The following is a 15,403-nucleotide window of genomic DNA, read 5'->3' as shown; positions in this document are numbered from 1 at the left end:
CTATACATATTTTACGGCCACCGGCTCAAGTTTTATACCTTTTGTTTTGGCTTTTCCCTTCTATCATTTATGGTAGTATGATATTTCATCACCCAATTCCATATATAGTGAATTTTTACTTATTGGATATTTGGGTATTTCATTTAATCGAATTTTACAGAAAAGAATTTAAATAAAATATATTATTAAATTTAAATTTAGTAAATAATATTTGTGTTGGATCGATTTGAGTTTTATGTATTAATATTCGTATCCTTTTATATAAATAATTAATTAAATATAAAATATATATTTTATTATAATATTTATAAATTTTTTATATATTATATTTTATATAAATAAATTTAAATATTTTATAGAATTATAAAATTTTAAAATATAAATCAATTAAAAAAATATAAAACTATATGAATTTAGGCATTATTGGGTTAATAAATATGAATATAATTAATATTTATAGAATTAAAACTTTAGCTTTTGTATATATAATAAATTTTAATTAAATAAAATCGTAGGATTATTTATACGTATGATATATTCATATAATTAATTTTATTTATTTTTGAAATTGATTTATTTAATTTTTATTGTGAAATTGGCAAGGATGATGATAAAGGTTTGAATGCATTTTTACATTTGGGAATGTCTATAATTCGCTATTGATATCTGTTTATCTATTTCAATTTTATTTTTCTTGAATAAAGACAATAATATTGTGTAAACATTAAATAAAAAATAAAAAATAAAAATTTAATATAATGAGTAAACAGACTGTCAACTACTGGTCATGTAAAGGTAATTTTTATCAATCATCCTTTAACTTTGAAAGTGTTTCACTTTTCTTTCTTATTTTCATTTTATTATCACAAAATTTTTAAATTTTGAAAACGCTATATTAAAGTCTGTCATGCTAGAATTCGGTCAATTTTCCGACAAGAAGCTTATGTGGTAGTGTTACACTATCAAAAAATAAAAAGAAAAAAGAAGAAACACCATCATAACTCCTGTACCACAATTTTTTCTTATAAATCAGACTTTCTTTCATTTATTCTTACTTATCTTCGTCCAGCTATAATACCTTTCACTGGCCAATTTCTACGTATAAGTATTTTTCTTTTTTAATTTTATTTTTTGACACATGGTATTGCCATATAAATATTTCATTGAAAATCTTACTAAATTATGATGGGTAAAAGTCCATAGCTCACTGAAGGGTAGATCTTATCTAGAGCTCGAAGGTTAAAGAGTACGGAAGTCGATGAAATAAATTGTAATAGAAAGGGGCAGCGGGTACCCTAACCATAAGTCAACATATGTTATTATCGTCCAACCTAATTTGTTGCACCTGACATTCCATATACAGAGAGGGCTTCAAAACTTCTCTACATGTCTCCAGCTATACGAAAAGAAAATTTAAGATTTACATTATATTCTTATTCTGATCAAACAAAACAGCTGTTGCTTATCCATAAGAATATTTTGGATATAGGCATTTAGCCATTTCCTCCCTTTTTCTTTCTCTCATTTCCACTGAGTCCCTTACTTTTCTATCATTCCAAACAGTCCCTTTATTTTTTTGCAGCAACTGTTTAGTCAATCTTCTTTCTCGTCTGTCTGTGTGGGTGGTCATAGAGATTAAAGATGGATGATTGTAGTCAGAAGCAAAACAAGACTGCGAGTTGCAGTTCTGAAGGTTTTTGTTCTTTTTATCTTCCTTAGTTATCGACTTCACTTCTCCCAAATTTTTGTAACCTATATATCTTCTAGGTTCTTTGTCAATGTGTTTGGCTGCCCAGAAAATAATTAAGTGGATAAAACTTTTTCCTTCTCATGGATAGATGGCGTACATCCACATTCATGTGCATGTTTTCTTATAAATTTCTTTCTTGCGCTTGTGCATGCTCTGCAGAGGTGAGCAGTATCGAGTGGGAATCAATCAAGATGACTGAACAAGAAGAAGATCTCATCCACAGAATGTATAGGCTGGTTGGGAACAGGTGAAGACTTCAAATCTTGCAAGATTAATTTACCTCGTTTTATTTTTTACCGATTTCAGAATTCACCTGCCTTATAAAAACAAAAATAAGCCAAGTAGTACAACATTAACTAACCATTCATCTCAAACTAATTGGAGTCGGTTAAATGAATGCTTTTTTGCTGTTCAGCTCTATTAGAAGTGATTCTTATTACAAATCAATCAAGGAGCTAGCTGGAGTAAATATGTTGTACTTTGTTGGTGAAAACTGAGTCCTACACAAATCTGAGAGAGGAGAATGAGGAGTAATTTGCTAGCTAGCTACATTCTTATACGCATAGATAAACATAGCATGAATCCTGTCTATGGATGTCTATAACACAACTTTATATAACCTAAAATGTGAAAGACGATTCTCAATAGGAAACATCAACTCCAAAAGGAAAGCAAGTAGTTAAGGTCTTAGCATTTTAGGACACAATTCAGGTAGTGTCATACATACATATATGCCCAATTTGGATTCTTTGATGTAGGTGAAAATTCTTCTGATGGGTAGAAATTAACATGACTTACCATACTCTTGCTAATTTTTTTCATTTATAATTAACTTTAAATAAAATTTAAATTCAAAACCTCACCGTTTTGAAAACAACTCAAGCATTCATAATTTTTATTTTTTAATTCAATTTATTATAATTATTGTGTAAATATATAAAGCTTAAATGGATACCAGCCAAGTGTTCTTACCTAACCCATATAAATTTCTCTCTTTTTTCTTGAATATGTATGTAGCAGTTGTAAGATGTACCCACACATTTATTTATTTTAAAACGACACTTCAGGGTTCACACTGAGTATTGCCATTACCGCATCTAGCTTCTCAGGTCATTGATAAGCATAACCACCAACTCTCTTATACTTATGCATCTATCTGTCTCATCAATTCATGAAGGGCTGACACAAATATTGGTTTTATATTATAATTTGATTAGTAATATTTGGGTGGCTTGAATTCATTCATGTCTCACTTCCTGAAATTATTAGCTTTTGAATTTTATATTAAAAAATCATTCCTAGGACGCTCAGCTTTAATTTTATCTCATTTGATACTGAATATTATAAAAGTATAATTATTTAATCTGCAACTAGTGAACGCATAAACGTAACGTGAACGGACTTTAACTTTTTTTTTTAAATTAAATTTTATAAAATTTAATAATTACAGTTTTATGAGTTCAGATTGAATAATTATGGCGAAGACATCGAATGCTTAATGCAATTTTATATAGCTGCTAAGTAAACTTGGAGTAGTTTTGTATTTCTTAAGCTAGAGTCAGACATGTGTCCAGCAAATAAATCAATGAATGCGTTGGCTAGCCAGTGACGGATCATGCATGTAGAATATTTTAGATTATAGTAAGAAGATGCTTTTTGTCGTTGGGTTCGTGGATGCATCTTCTTTAAATTAATTAAACTAATACTTTAAGAAAATAATAAATATATAACACTTATTGTTTTCATATTGATATCACGTTCTTGCAATGTTGATAATTTAATTTTTGAATTCAAAGGTCTTCAAAATTAATTATTAGACTTAATTAAGCATATAGGAAAGTTAACGTTTGCACTTTCTACAAATAATCTTTTAATTAAATAATTAATATTATATTAAATCCAAGCTATGTATAGATAAACTCCCACAAATACTTTTCAATTAATTATTTATTTTTAATCCAAAAGGCAGCTAATTAAAATTTTGAACAGGTGGGATTTGATAGCAGGGAGGATTCCAGGGCGTAAAGCAGAAGAAATAGAGAGGTTTTGGACAATGCGAGACATAATCAAGAATTTGCAAAGAGAAGAAATCAGCATCAAACTAGCTGAAACTTCCTAAACGGTTTTGTTCATTGTCGTTTTGACATCTTCAGTTCAATTTTATTCCTTCTATTTCTTCTTGCTTTGCTTGAAATTCTTGTATGGAATTCGTCTGTTAATTTTCACTTAATCCCTCGTAAATGGACATGATGGCCTCTTTAATAATGGACGCATCCTCAATTGCTCATGGAATTAGGCTGCAATTATTGTTTAATTAGAATGATAAACGTTTCATCTATATTTCGTAGTCATTTCGCTTTTCCTAACGTTGATAATATATATATATATATATATATATATATATATATATATATATATATATATATATATATATATATATTAAAAATTCAAAGTCAAAATGAATTTTGATGAACAAGATGATGATATGTGAAGCAAAAATAATTGAGATAGTATAAATTTTGGAATTGATAAGATTTTTTGTTTTTTCCATTTATTTATGAATTATTACATTTAGCATTTAGATATTAATTTAAAGAGAATGAAATTGCACTCAATAGATTTAATGTGAGCGTATTTTTAAAATCACTCCAAAAAAAACTTAATTCTAATATTAATCTAAAAATATTCTATTCACGATGTAGGAAAAAATGAAATTGGTAATACTAAGATTTATAAAGGCTTTCTTTAGAATAAATTATTTGTAATAAAAAAAAATTTTAATTAAATTCTTAAGTAATTATACTTGATTTTTATTTTTTTAAATAATTTTTTAAATTAAAAGAATTAAATTCTTTTATTGCAAATATGAGAACTGATCAAAAGAAAATCTTTTTCATTGCTCTATATAGCCTCTCCCCTCATTTTCCTTGCTCGATCACTTGAGCTGCTCAACATTACTGCTTGCTTCTTTTCCTTCTTCATTCCCACCTACCTTTAAATAGCCTTACCCACCACCTTTCCTTTTTAACTACTGCAACTCCTTTTTTCCTTGGCATTTAACTCAAACACCTACCCATTAATCATGTCTTACGTTGAAGCAAATGTAGCTGACCTCATAGCAAAAGCTATCGACCTCAACTATTCAGAAAAACTTCTCCAATTAACCCCCATGAATGACCATAACTCAGATCTCCATAGGAGAATGTGGCTATTAAATTGAGTACACGCATGAATTTTGGTATGGGAGCCACTAAGACTGCTCTTACGAATTTTGGTTGTACCAAAAGAGAATTCCAAATTATGCCTAAAAAGAAAAACACCTTCTTCTTTATCTTTCAACATGAAATTGATAGTCAATATCTTTAATGCAACACACAATGGTGCATTCACAATTAGCTTCTCCTAATTCGGGAATGGCCTCCTAATGTTCCATTTGATGATTTGGATTTCAAGTTCACACCAATTTGGCTTCGAACACATGGTTTATCTCCTAAACAGCTCAATTAGGAAATAGTAAAATGAACGAAAATTTGGTTGGAACATTTCTGGAATCAGATCTCGCCCTAGAATGAGAATGAATCATTGGATGTCCAACCTATCTTCGGGTGAGAGCCTTAATAACTATTGACAAACCCATCACTTTGTGATTTCAGAGTAGGAAACTGGATGGCTCTATACACTGGATTGCTCTCAAATATGAAAAACTCCTAAACTTTTGCTATTGGTGTGGAATCATAGGCCATATGAATAAAGAACGTACTACAGAGATAGAAAGTGTTGAGCGAGAAAAAGTCAACTTAAAGCCATCCTTTGGTCCTTGGCTAAAAACTAATCTAATTCTATGAGGTCAGCAACATTAGCCACTTCTGATTTTTCTCTTTCTTTTCCCTTGTTACTCGCAATCTCAAAAACCATTCCATAAACAAATTCTACATCAACTTAAATAATTTATGTTTTCTATCCTAAAGCATCCAGAGCCTTCTAGATCTAAGGCAGTTGTCCCTTTCTGGAGAAATGAGAATTGAGTGATGTTATAACTGATTTGACCATAGTTGTTGAAAATTGCTCCATCTTACCCAAAAACCCAACCTTACCTATACTGTATCGCACCCATGCTCCAACGCCACCGATAACCTTTTCCTTTCACACTGCCATACCTTTAACACTCTTAATCTCTCCACAAAACCCACTTACCATTCCTCCAAATCTAGTTACCACTCTTAAAAAACCACTTACATCTTTCGGATCAACAAACCTTACAGATATGGGTTCTTGCAAAACTAAACCTTTTGAGGAAACTTTGAAGAGTGTGTTACATCAAGCCTAGAGAAAGTCAAGCTCGTGCAGCTTTTTTAGCACAATCACCTTTTGTAACACATCTTCCTTCTGTAAGTAAAGAAGGCGTTGACACAAAAAACCTTTTCAAAAACTTTTGTTATCTCATCTTTTTCCTTCATTTGGCTATAATAGAGAAACTAGCTTCTCTCATCCTAATCACACATATTCCAGACAGAAACAATACCGATTCCCAGAAGCGTGTAGACCTTTTTATCCTATTTGAAGATTCATTCCCATACTCTTTTAAAAAGGCCTTTCTTATAACCCATTAGGCCCATCACACTAACCTAACCTCTATCAAGCTGAAACAGAATGCCCAATTTAGCTTCTCTAATTCCTAGGCCTAAAGAAAAAAAAAATGAAGCACAAAGACCCAAATGCAAACCAATTAAAATCCCACCAATTCTTTGGATCCTATTAATCTTATACCTTTCGATGACCTAGTCCATATGGCTATAGCAATATATAAGCCTAAAGCTAAGGTTCAATAGACAAATGCCACCATTGAGACTAATTCCACTATTTAAAATGTCGAGGTCGAGGGACAGGAAAATATACTAGTGCAGAATATTGATGTTATGAAAATCCTAAATGAAAGCAACATTAAACATAACTGGAAGTGATTGGCTAGGGAGAAGTTCAAACCATCTAAAGGTGTAGTCATACAGGAGATGGGTCAATCAAATGAAGGAAACCAAGGAAAGCAAAAAGAAAGAGTGAAACTCAAGAGGAACAAAGCAACAAGAAGACACATTTCAATCATACTTATAGGGATGGCAACGGGTAGGGTACCATCGAAAATCACCATACCCGAACCCGAACCAGAAGCCGAACCCGATTAATATTCTCAAAACCCGAATTCATCCCAAACTCGATTAAAATTTATTTTCAACTACCCGAATCCGTTCCAAACCCGATTGTTATTACCTGAAAAATACCCAAACTCGTTTAGTTTTATATATTTAATTAATAATCTATATAAAAAATTATTTTTATTAATAATTTATATTTTAAAAATTTAATAATTTCAAAAAATATTTCAATTTTATTTTATATAAAATAAAATATATAAAAATTTATAAATATTATTAAAAAAAACATATATTTTATATTTAATTAAATATTTATATAAACGGGTTCGGGTAATGGATACCCAACATATAAAATCCGAATTCAACCCGAACCCATCACGAGTATTAAATTTCAAACCCGAACCTATCCCAAACCCGATTATATACTACCCAAACCCGTCTTATTAGGGTTCGGTCAGATAGGATACCCGCAAAAACCCAACCCATTGCCAGCCCTACATACTTATGCTGAAATGGTGGAGGAAGCAAGCCACAAATGGCCTCAATCTCCCAATGAAGCTTTTGCTATGGAATTGTCAGGGTATAGAGAATCCCCTAACAATCCATCATCTAAAAGGAATCGATAGATTCCATTCCCTTGACTTAATTAGTTTTTCTTCTTAAAATTAAGAACAATAAAAATGTAGTGCAGAAGGTTGTTAGGGATGTGGCTTTTCTAATTTCTTTTTTGTAGACCCTAGGTCTTCCTGGAGGAATGTGCTTAGCGTGGAAAGATACTTGTGATATCAATATAATCAGTTATGATTCCTTTTATATTCATGGCTCCTTTCATGATTTACAATTAGATGTTCATTAGGATTTCTTTATGCTACATTTAAATTCGTATGACCCCTCAAGATAGGGACAATTTGATTTTCTTCTTAATTATAAGTATTCAATGGGCTCTCAAATTTTGATGATGGGAGATTTCAATTCCTTTTTGAACTTGGGTGAAAAGAAATGTGGTGATAAGAACTTCGATGCTAAAATTCAAAGCTTCCATGATTTTATCAACAATAAGGGTGTGCTAAATTTAGGTTTATAGGGACCAAAGTTCACATGGAATAATTATGGCTAGGACCAGGTTTTGACCAGGTTTGAGTAATCCAACTTGGCTTACTTGTATCTGAATTCTATTATTTCTCATCTAGATGATGTTGGATCTGATCATAAGCCTTTACTCTTATCTGAAAATAGTCAATGTCCTAAGCCTAAAACTAGGTTTATTTTTTATACTCGTTGGATGGGAAATCAAGAGGTGGCCAGAATAATCTTTTCTGGCTAGAAATAACAGTTTTCAGGTTCTAACATGCTTTAGGTTTTCTCCAAATTGATTCCTTGCCGCAACAATCTAGTGAATTGGAGGAAACCACCCTTGAACCTAAATTCAGGCAGCTGTATTAAAATCCTTCAACATTAAATGTAATCGATTAAAAATCGACCAGTTTGGGATGATATAGAGGTTAAATGAACTGAAGCAAATCTTAAGTATGAGTTGGTTAGAGAGGAATGATTTTGGGCTCAGAAATCTCATTAATCTTAGCTCCAACATGGAGACAAAAACACAACATTCTTTCATGCCAAGGTGCTACAATGCAGATGTTGAAATTGTATCCTCAGATTGCAGGATTCTCAATCATTAGCGTTATTCTCACAAAGTTATTTCAGACATAGCCATCTCTTACTTTCAACAGATTTCTTCCTCTTACAATCCATTAAATTTTAACTAGTTTACTAATGCTTTTCCTCCTTGGGTGATTGACAACATTAATAAGCAACTTATTAAATAGGCACAAGAAATGAGATTAAAAAGGTGCGTTCTCCATTCACCTTGATAAAGCTCCTAGAGATGAAGGTCTGACTAGGCACTTCTTCTATAAATACTAGAGCATTATCAGTGAAGAAGTGAGTGTTGTTATTCTTAGCTTCTTTAATGGAGGGAGGATGTTAAAATTCTTCAACCATACGGTTATTTCTCTTATTCCCAAAGTCAAGCAAGTATGCACCATAAGAGATCTTAAACCAATTAGGCTTTGTAATGTTTTCTATAAAATTATTTCTAAGGTGATAACTCATAAATTGCAAACTTTCATGAACTCTCTCATTTAGTGACAAACATAATGCTTTCAGTAAGGGCAAATTTATTTCTGACATCATTTTGATTAACCATTAGATTATACATCATATTAAAAACAAGAAGAGAGGAAAGAATTATGGTTTAGCCCTCAAGCTTGATGTTAGTAAAGATCATGAATGTGTGGAATGGGCTATTCTTAAACACATGCTTTGTAGTTTTAGTTTTCATGAAACATAGATCAGTTGGACCATGGAATGTGTGACCTCAGTTTCTTACTCCCTCCAAATTAATAGACATTGCCTAGGAATGATCCAACCTTTGAGGGGTTTAAGATAGGGAAATCCTCTCTTTCCCTATCTTTTTCTTTTTTTTGTAGAAGGGTTATCTTTTCAATTGAAGACTTTTTCTTTGACTAGCATCTCCATTTCTAGAAGAGATCCATTTGTTAAACACCTTTAATTTATAGATGATTCCATAATCTTCTCTAAGGCTACAATAGTAGAAGATCGTAAAAATCAGATGATTCTTCATGAGTATTCAACAGTAAGTGTGCAATGTGTGAACTTTGAGAAATCAACTCTCTTTTCCAACTCCAATACCCCCAAGGTGTTAAGGAATCAAATCTCTTCATTGCTTCGGGTCGACAATGTGGTCAAGATAAATTTTTAAGTCTTCTGCCATTGTATCTTGTTCCAAATCTCAAACTTTCGAAGCTATCAAATTAAAGATTCATAATAGGATTGCTGGTTGGAAAGAAAAATTTCTGCCCCAAGGTGGTAAGGAAATGCTTATCAAATCAATTGCATCAGTTATTCCTGTTGTTGGACCTAGGGTTCCTAATCCATATTTTGATGATAATAAACAATTAGTGTGCTACTAATCTACCTTAAAAGTGTTTGTGTTAAGATTATAGGTCTCAAGTTAAAAATTGTTAAATTACTTCAAATCAAGATTGAAAGAGAGTAAAAAATTGAAGCAAAGATTAAGGAAACACTATAATACATTTTTTTTTAATTTTGTTAATTTCAATTAATTAATTGTGTTAGCTCAAGTCTAGGTATTTCCAAAATTCTTAGTGTTCATGTTTTTACCTATTTCTTGACCAAGGGGGAGTAAAATGAAATTTTTACTTTTGAGAAATGTAAAATTAGTTTTTGAAAATGCTTTTAGTGAAAATTTATTGAATTAGCTTTCTGACGGTTCAAACGGATTGAAAATCTGATTTTGAAATAGAGTTATGCATTTTCTAAGCTTTTGTGTTTTTCTGTCTAGTAGGTACTTCGACAACCAAAGTAGGGAACTTTGGTAGCTGAAGTCAAGTTTTCAAAAGTAAATTTTTAATGCCTCTACCTTCGACAGCTGAAGTAAGGGACTTCAGCTACTGAACCTGGGTTTCTGCAACTCTATAAAATGGGATTTTTGGTAGTTGAATGGCTATATTTGCATGTAATGTACCCCTAACAATCATTTTCTTGCCAAAACTATAAATAGAGATTATTTATAATTGAAGGCAAGTTACAATAATTAACTTTTTAAGAATTTTTTGTGTTTGTAAAGCATTTCCTTCTTTCTCTCTCTAGAACTTGATCATCCATAATTAATTCTTGAAAGCTTATTTGTTGAGCTGTAATTTTTTAGTTCAAAAAGTGATTTTAAAGTTGTTGTATTCATTATAACTTGAGTGTGATAGAGCATTAAATTGCTCTTGTGAGAAAAGAGAATTGTAAAAGAGCAAGGGTTTGCTGCTGTGGTTATAAAAGGGTTCATTCTTCACCCAAAGAAGAATTATAGTGAAATTAACTCTCAAGGAGGGCCCTGAGAAGAGGACATAGGCTTGAGATAGTCGAATCTCTATAAATTTCTTGTGTTCATTTTCTTTTCTCTCTTCCTTGTACTTATTCTAAAAAATCCCTCTTAGCCTTTAAAATTTTTAATTAGTACCCCATTCACCCTCCACCCGTCCCCTCTTTGGTTGCTACAAGAGACAACAAGTGGTATTAGAGCTAGTCTCCATTCAACAAAGATTTAATCATCTTAGAGCAAAAATCAATGGTAACCCTCAGTGCACAAGTAGGCCAATCGGTGTTAAGAACTCCCTTCTTTGACTGTAATGACTTCCTTTATTAGAAAAATAGGATGTATTCCTTCCTTCAATAAGAAGGAGTAGATTTATGGGATGTTATTGAGACTGAGCCATTCACCCCAACCAAAATAGTAAAAGGTGTACATGTAGCAAAACTAAAAGGTGAATGGAGTGAGCAAGAGAAAAGAAGAGTAGCTCTACATGATAAAGCTATTCATGTTTTGTTTTATGCTCTAAGTAGAAGTGAGCATAACAAAGTGTGTATAAAGTCTACTGCAAAGGAGATTTGGGATGCTTTGGTAATTACTCATGAGGGTACTAGTCAAGTAAAGGAGAATAAGATGGATTCCATGATATATTAGTATGAGTTGTTCAAGATGAAATTGAATGAGACTATAAGTCAAATGTATGATAGATTTATTGAGATCATTGGAGGAATCAAATCCCTTGGGAAGACATTCACAAATGAAGAGCTAGTAAAAAAGATTCTAAGAAGTCTTCCTAAGGAGTGGCTACCTAAAGGAACCTCACTTAATATTCCAAAGACTTTAAAGTAAGGTATAACTTGATGAACTTTTAGGAAATCTCATTGACTATGAGATGACTCTCAAAAGAGAGTAAGCGGAGGAACCTAACAAGGCTAAGAAGAACATTGCTTTTAAGGTGTCTTTTGAATACTCAAGTAATGAAGATGAAGAGTTTAATGAGAAAGAGTTGGCTCTAGTAACAAGGAGGATAAGGAAGATGCTTTTCCAAAATAAGAAGTTCATTCCAAAGAGGAACTTTAAGAAGGATAAGGGTGAGAGTAGCAAGAGGGATCCTCCCGTATGCTATGAATGCAATAAGCCAGGTCACAATAGAACGGATTTTCCCAAGTTAAAGAAGCCCTCAAAGAAATTGAAGAAGAAGACATTCAAAGCAACATGGGATGAATCAAGTGACTCCGAAGATGAGGAGATTGATGATGAAGTTGCCAAAATGTGCTTCATGGAAATGGAGGAAAGCTCTAATGAGGTAACTTTAAGTGATGATATTATTGAATTTTCTTATGATGAACTTTTTAATGCTCTTAAAGTCATAAATGATGAACTTGAGTTGTGTAACATCCTCACTTTACGTAGTCCGTATGTTCCACTGTTCCGACAATTAATGCCTACCCCGGAAAGTCGGAATGTCTGGAACTACACTTAATTGACAGTGAGGAAGCATAAAATAATGAAATATGTAATGAGAAAAATTAAGGAAAAATAAAAGAGATAAAATGTGACTAAGTTAAATGAGCCAAACCCGTAGCGATGGGCGGGAAGTTACGGCTAGGACCGTTGACTAGCCTTGGACCGCGGGGAACTCGGGAAAATATTTTCGGGACCTAATTAAAGGTCTACTGAGGTGTAATTGACATTGGAAATATCAAAGAAAAATTAATAAGTTAGTATAAATGAAAAACGAAAATTTAAGAAATCGACGGTACAAGGAGTAAACTGGTGTTACCGAAAAAGTCCGAATTTGACCCGAAGAGGGGCATTTTGGTCAATTGACACTTAGAGTTGACTTTTGACCTCAATGTCTATTAAAAATAAGTGATATTAAACTTTGAAAATATCATGAAAAATAAGAATTGTAGTACATAATATAAATAGTGGAAGTTGGTGGCAAATTGGCAACTTATGGAACTTGGAAATTTATTAATTATAAACTACACTTAGTGGAGCCCTAACTACACATGAAGTGGACATATAAAAGGCCTTTGGACAGCAAATGAAGTCATCTTCAACATCTCCAAAATGCAGCCGAAACCAACTCCATGAAGAACCTCCATGGACGTCCCAACCAAGCTCTCTCTCTCTTGATTCAAGCCTCCATCTTTCAATATTTCTTCACTAAAGTTTGTCTACACACCATGGGCAACATATAGACAGCAAAAAGGAGAGGAAATTCCATGGATTTGTGAAGCTCAAGTTGAGGTTAGTGCTAGTTTTTCATTCCTTGCTTCATTAAAGTTTGTTTTAAGGTTGAGATGAGTTGAATGGTGAAGAAATTTGAAGGTTTTGATGAGTTATTGATGTGTACAATTTTTGGCAGCCATGGGAGCTCATGTTCTTTGAATTTTTCTTACATTAAATTGATGGAAATTAGTGTTGATGGAGTTAAATTGAAGTGCTAGCCAATTAATTCCCATTATGTGTAAGTAAGTATTGAATTTAGGGATTTTGGAAAGAAATTTGGAGACCTTAGCAAACTACCATTTTTGGCAGCCTTGAAGTACATGAATTGATGCTTGATATCATGAATTAAATTGATGAATTATGATAATTATGGTTTAAGGGCAGTATATGTGAAGTAGTGGTGGAATTGTATGCAGTAAAAATTAAGTGAATACATGTATATATTGTGTTGAATTTAATTTTGAGAATTAGGGTAGTAATATGTGTATTGAGCACTTGAGTATTCTACCCAAAATGCTTGCTGGAATTGTGTATAATATATATAGAAGTTCCATGATTAAATGTTGAAGTATTGGGAGGAGGAGGATTGTCAAAATTGGAAGTGTGATGTTCAAATGCAGATTGTGTATGTTGGCAGCACCTAAATTAGGTCATAAGTGCAAAATTATGATCCCAATTGGTATGAGGCCAATGAGGGGTAAAACTAGACACCAAATAGGCCAACTTTCATGTAGAAATGTTGCCAAAATTTTGCCTAGAAACTGACATTAAAAATGACTAAATCTGGAATGACAACCTTTCAAACCCAGATTTTTGACCATATGAACAGTAGTCATTGGGATGACCATAACTCACTCAAACGGGTCCAATTGACCTGAAATTTTTACCATGGATAGCTTAGACATAGAGCTACAATTCTTATGAAGACACCAAAGCCCAGAAATGGCCAGAACCAAGTCAAATAGCTTCTAAAATTTCGGGTACTAAAACAGCCAGAACTAAAAGTGACCTAAAATTGACCAAATTTTGCACTAAAGGTGCAATCTGTCCAGCTTTAGTAAATTGATCATATCTTGGTCTATACAACTCAGAATGAATTGAAATTTTGCCCAACGTGCAATAAGACATATAGCTACAATTCTTATGAAGAAACCAAAGCCCAGAAATGGTCAGAACCAAGTCAAATAGCTTGTACAAGTTCGGGTATCAAAACTGCAAGAACTAAAAGTGACCTAAAATTGACCAAATTTTGCACTAAAGGTGCAATCTGTCCAGTTTTAGTAAATTGACCATATATTGGTCTATCCAACTCAGAATGACTTGAAATTTTGCTCAGAGTGCAATAAGACTTAGAGCTACAATTTTGCTTCTTTGACCAGAAGCTAAAACCAAGAGAAATAGGACTTTAAGCTAGACCAATCTAGCACACAAAAATTGAGAATTTGACAATTACATAAAATGATGCTTGAAGTAATTTGGCAATGAATGCCAACTTATGAAAAAGGGTAAATTGCATTATATTGACAACATATTGAATTGTAAATTGTGACATGTTGATACTAGAATCAACTTATCCATGATATCTGAAAAGGTCAATATTTTCATTAACCAGTGAATTGTATAATGATAAGTGAATTGTATAATGATCAGTAAACCCTAAAAATAAAGAAATAAATATTTAATCTTGTAATATGCCCTAGTTTACCTAGTTAACTAGTTTGGATAGGTTGGCATGCCAATAGGATTCTGACAGCCGTTCTATAAATGGCTTTACGTCATATTGTGTTTTATGGCTTATTATGCCATACTATGATTTTAATAGCCTATGGCTATACAGATTGTGTTATTATACTCGACCTAATGCCTGATTGATTATATGGCTTTTAGCCACACTGTTTGCACATCGGGAGATACTTTGTGACCGATGATGTGACGGCTTGAGGTACTAGGTACCCAGTGCTAGTATATCTGTTTATCCAGTCTGGTCAGTGTATAGGCTACACGGGCAGTCAATTAAAACATTATTCAATTCAGGTAGTTAAGTTGAGTTAAGTTAAGTATAATAAAGTTTATGTGCAATAAAATTTAGTATTGAATGAAATGAGTAAAAGAGATTAGCAATAGAAACATAACAAAAATACAATTTGCAGAACCGTAGAGACTTAAAAGACAACACAGTTAGAATAATTTTTATACTGGGTAGTATTACTGAAAGCTTATAAATTTAGCACTTCCAAAAAGGAACAAACTTGTATATAATATGGTTAATATTAGAAACATTCTAGTAAATCAAATTGATTATTTAATATTTAAATTATGCTCTATCCTTTCTTTATTTGTATATATTATTTCTTGTTA

At 32.3% G+C, this 15,403-nt stretch overlaps 1 pseudogene; it reads left to right on the top strand.

Moving 5' to 3' along the window:
- Positions 1-1,329: 1,329 nt before the first annotated feature.
- On the top strand, positions 1,330-4,015 carry LOC131168815 (transcription factor TRY-like; annotated as a pseudogene).
- The last annotated feature ends 11,388 nt before the right edge of the window (positions 4,016-15,403 follow it).

Source organism: Hevea brasiliensis, chromosome 9, assembly GCF_030052815.1.
Source record: "Hevea brasiliensis isolate MT/VB/25A 57/8 chromosome 9, ASM3005281v1, whole genome shotgun sequence".
Taxonomy (NCBI): Eukaryota; Viridiplantae; Streptophyta; class Magnoliopsida; order Malpighiales; family Euphorbiaceae; genus Hevea; species Hevea brasiliensis.
The sequence above is the reverse complement of the archived record's forward strand: the minus strand, read 5'-3'. Positions and strand labels throughout refer to the sequence as shown.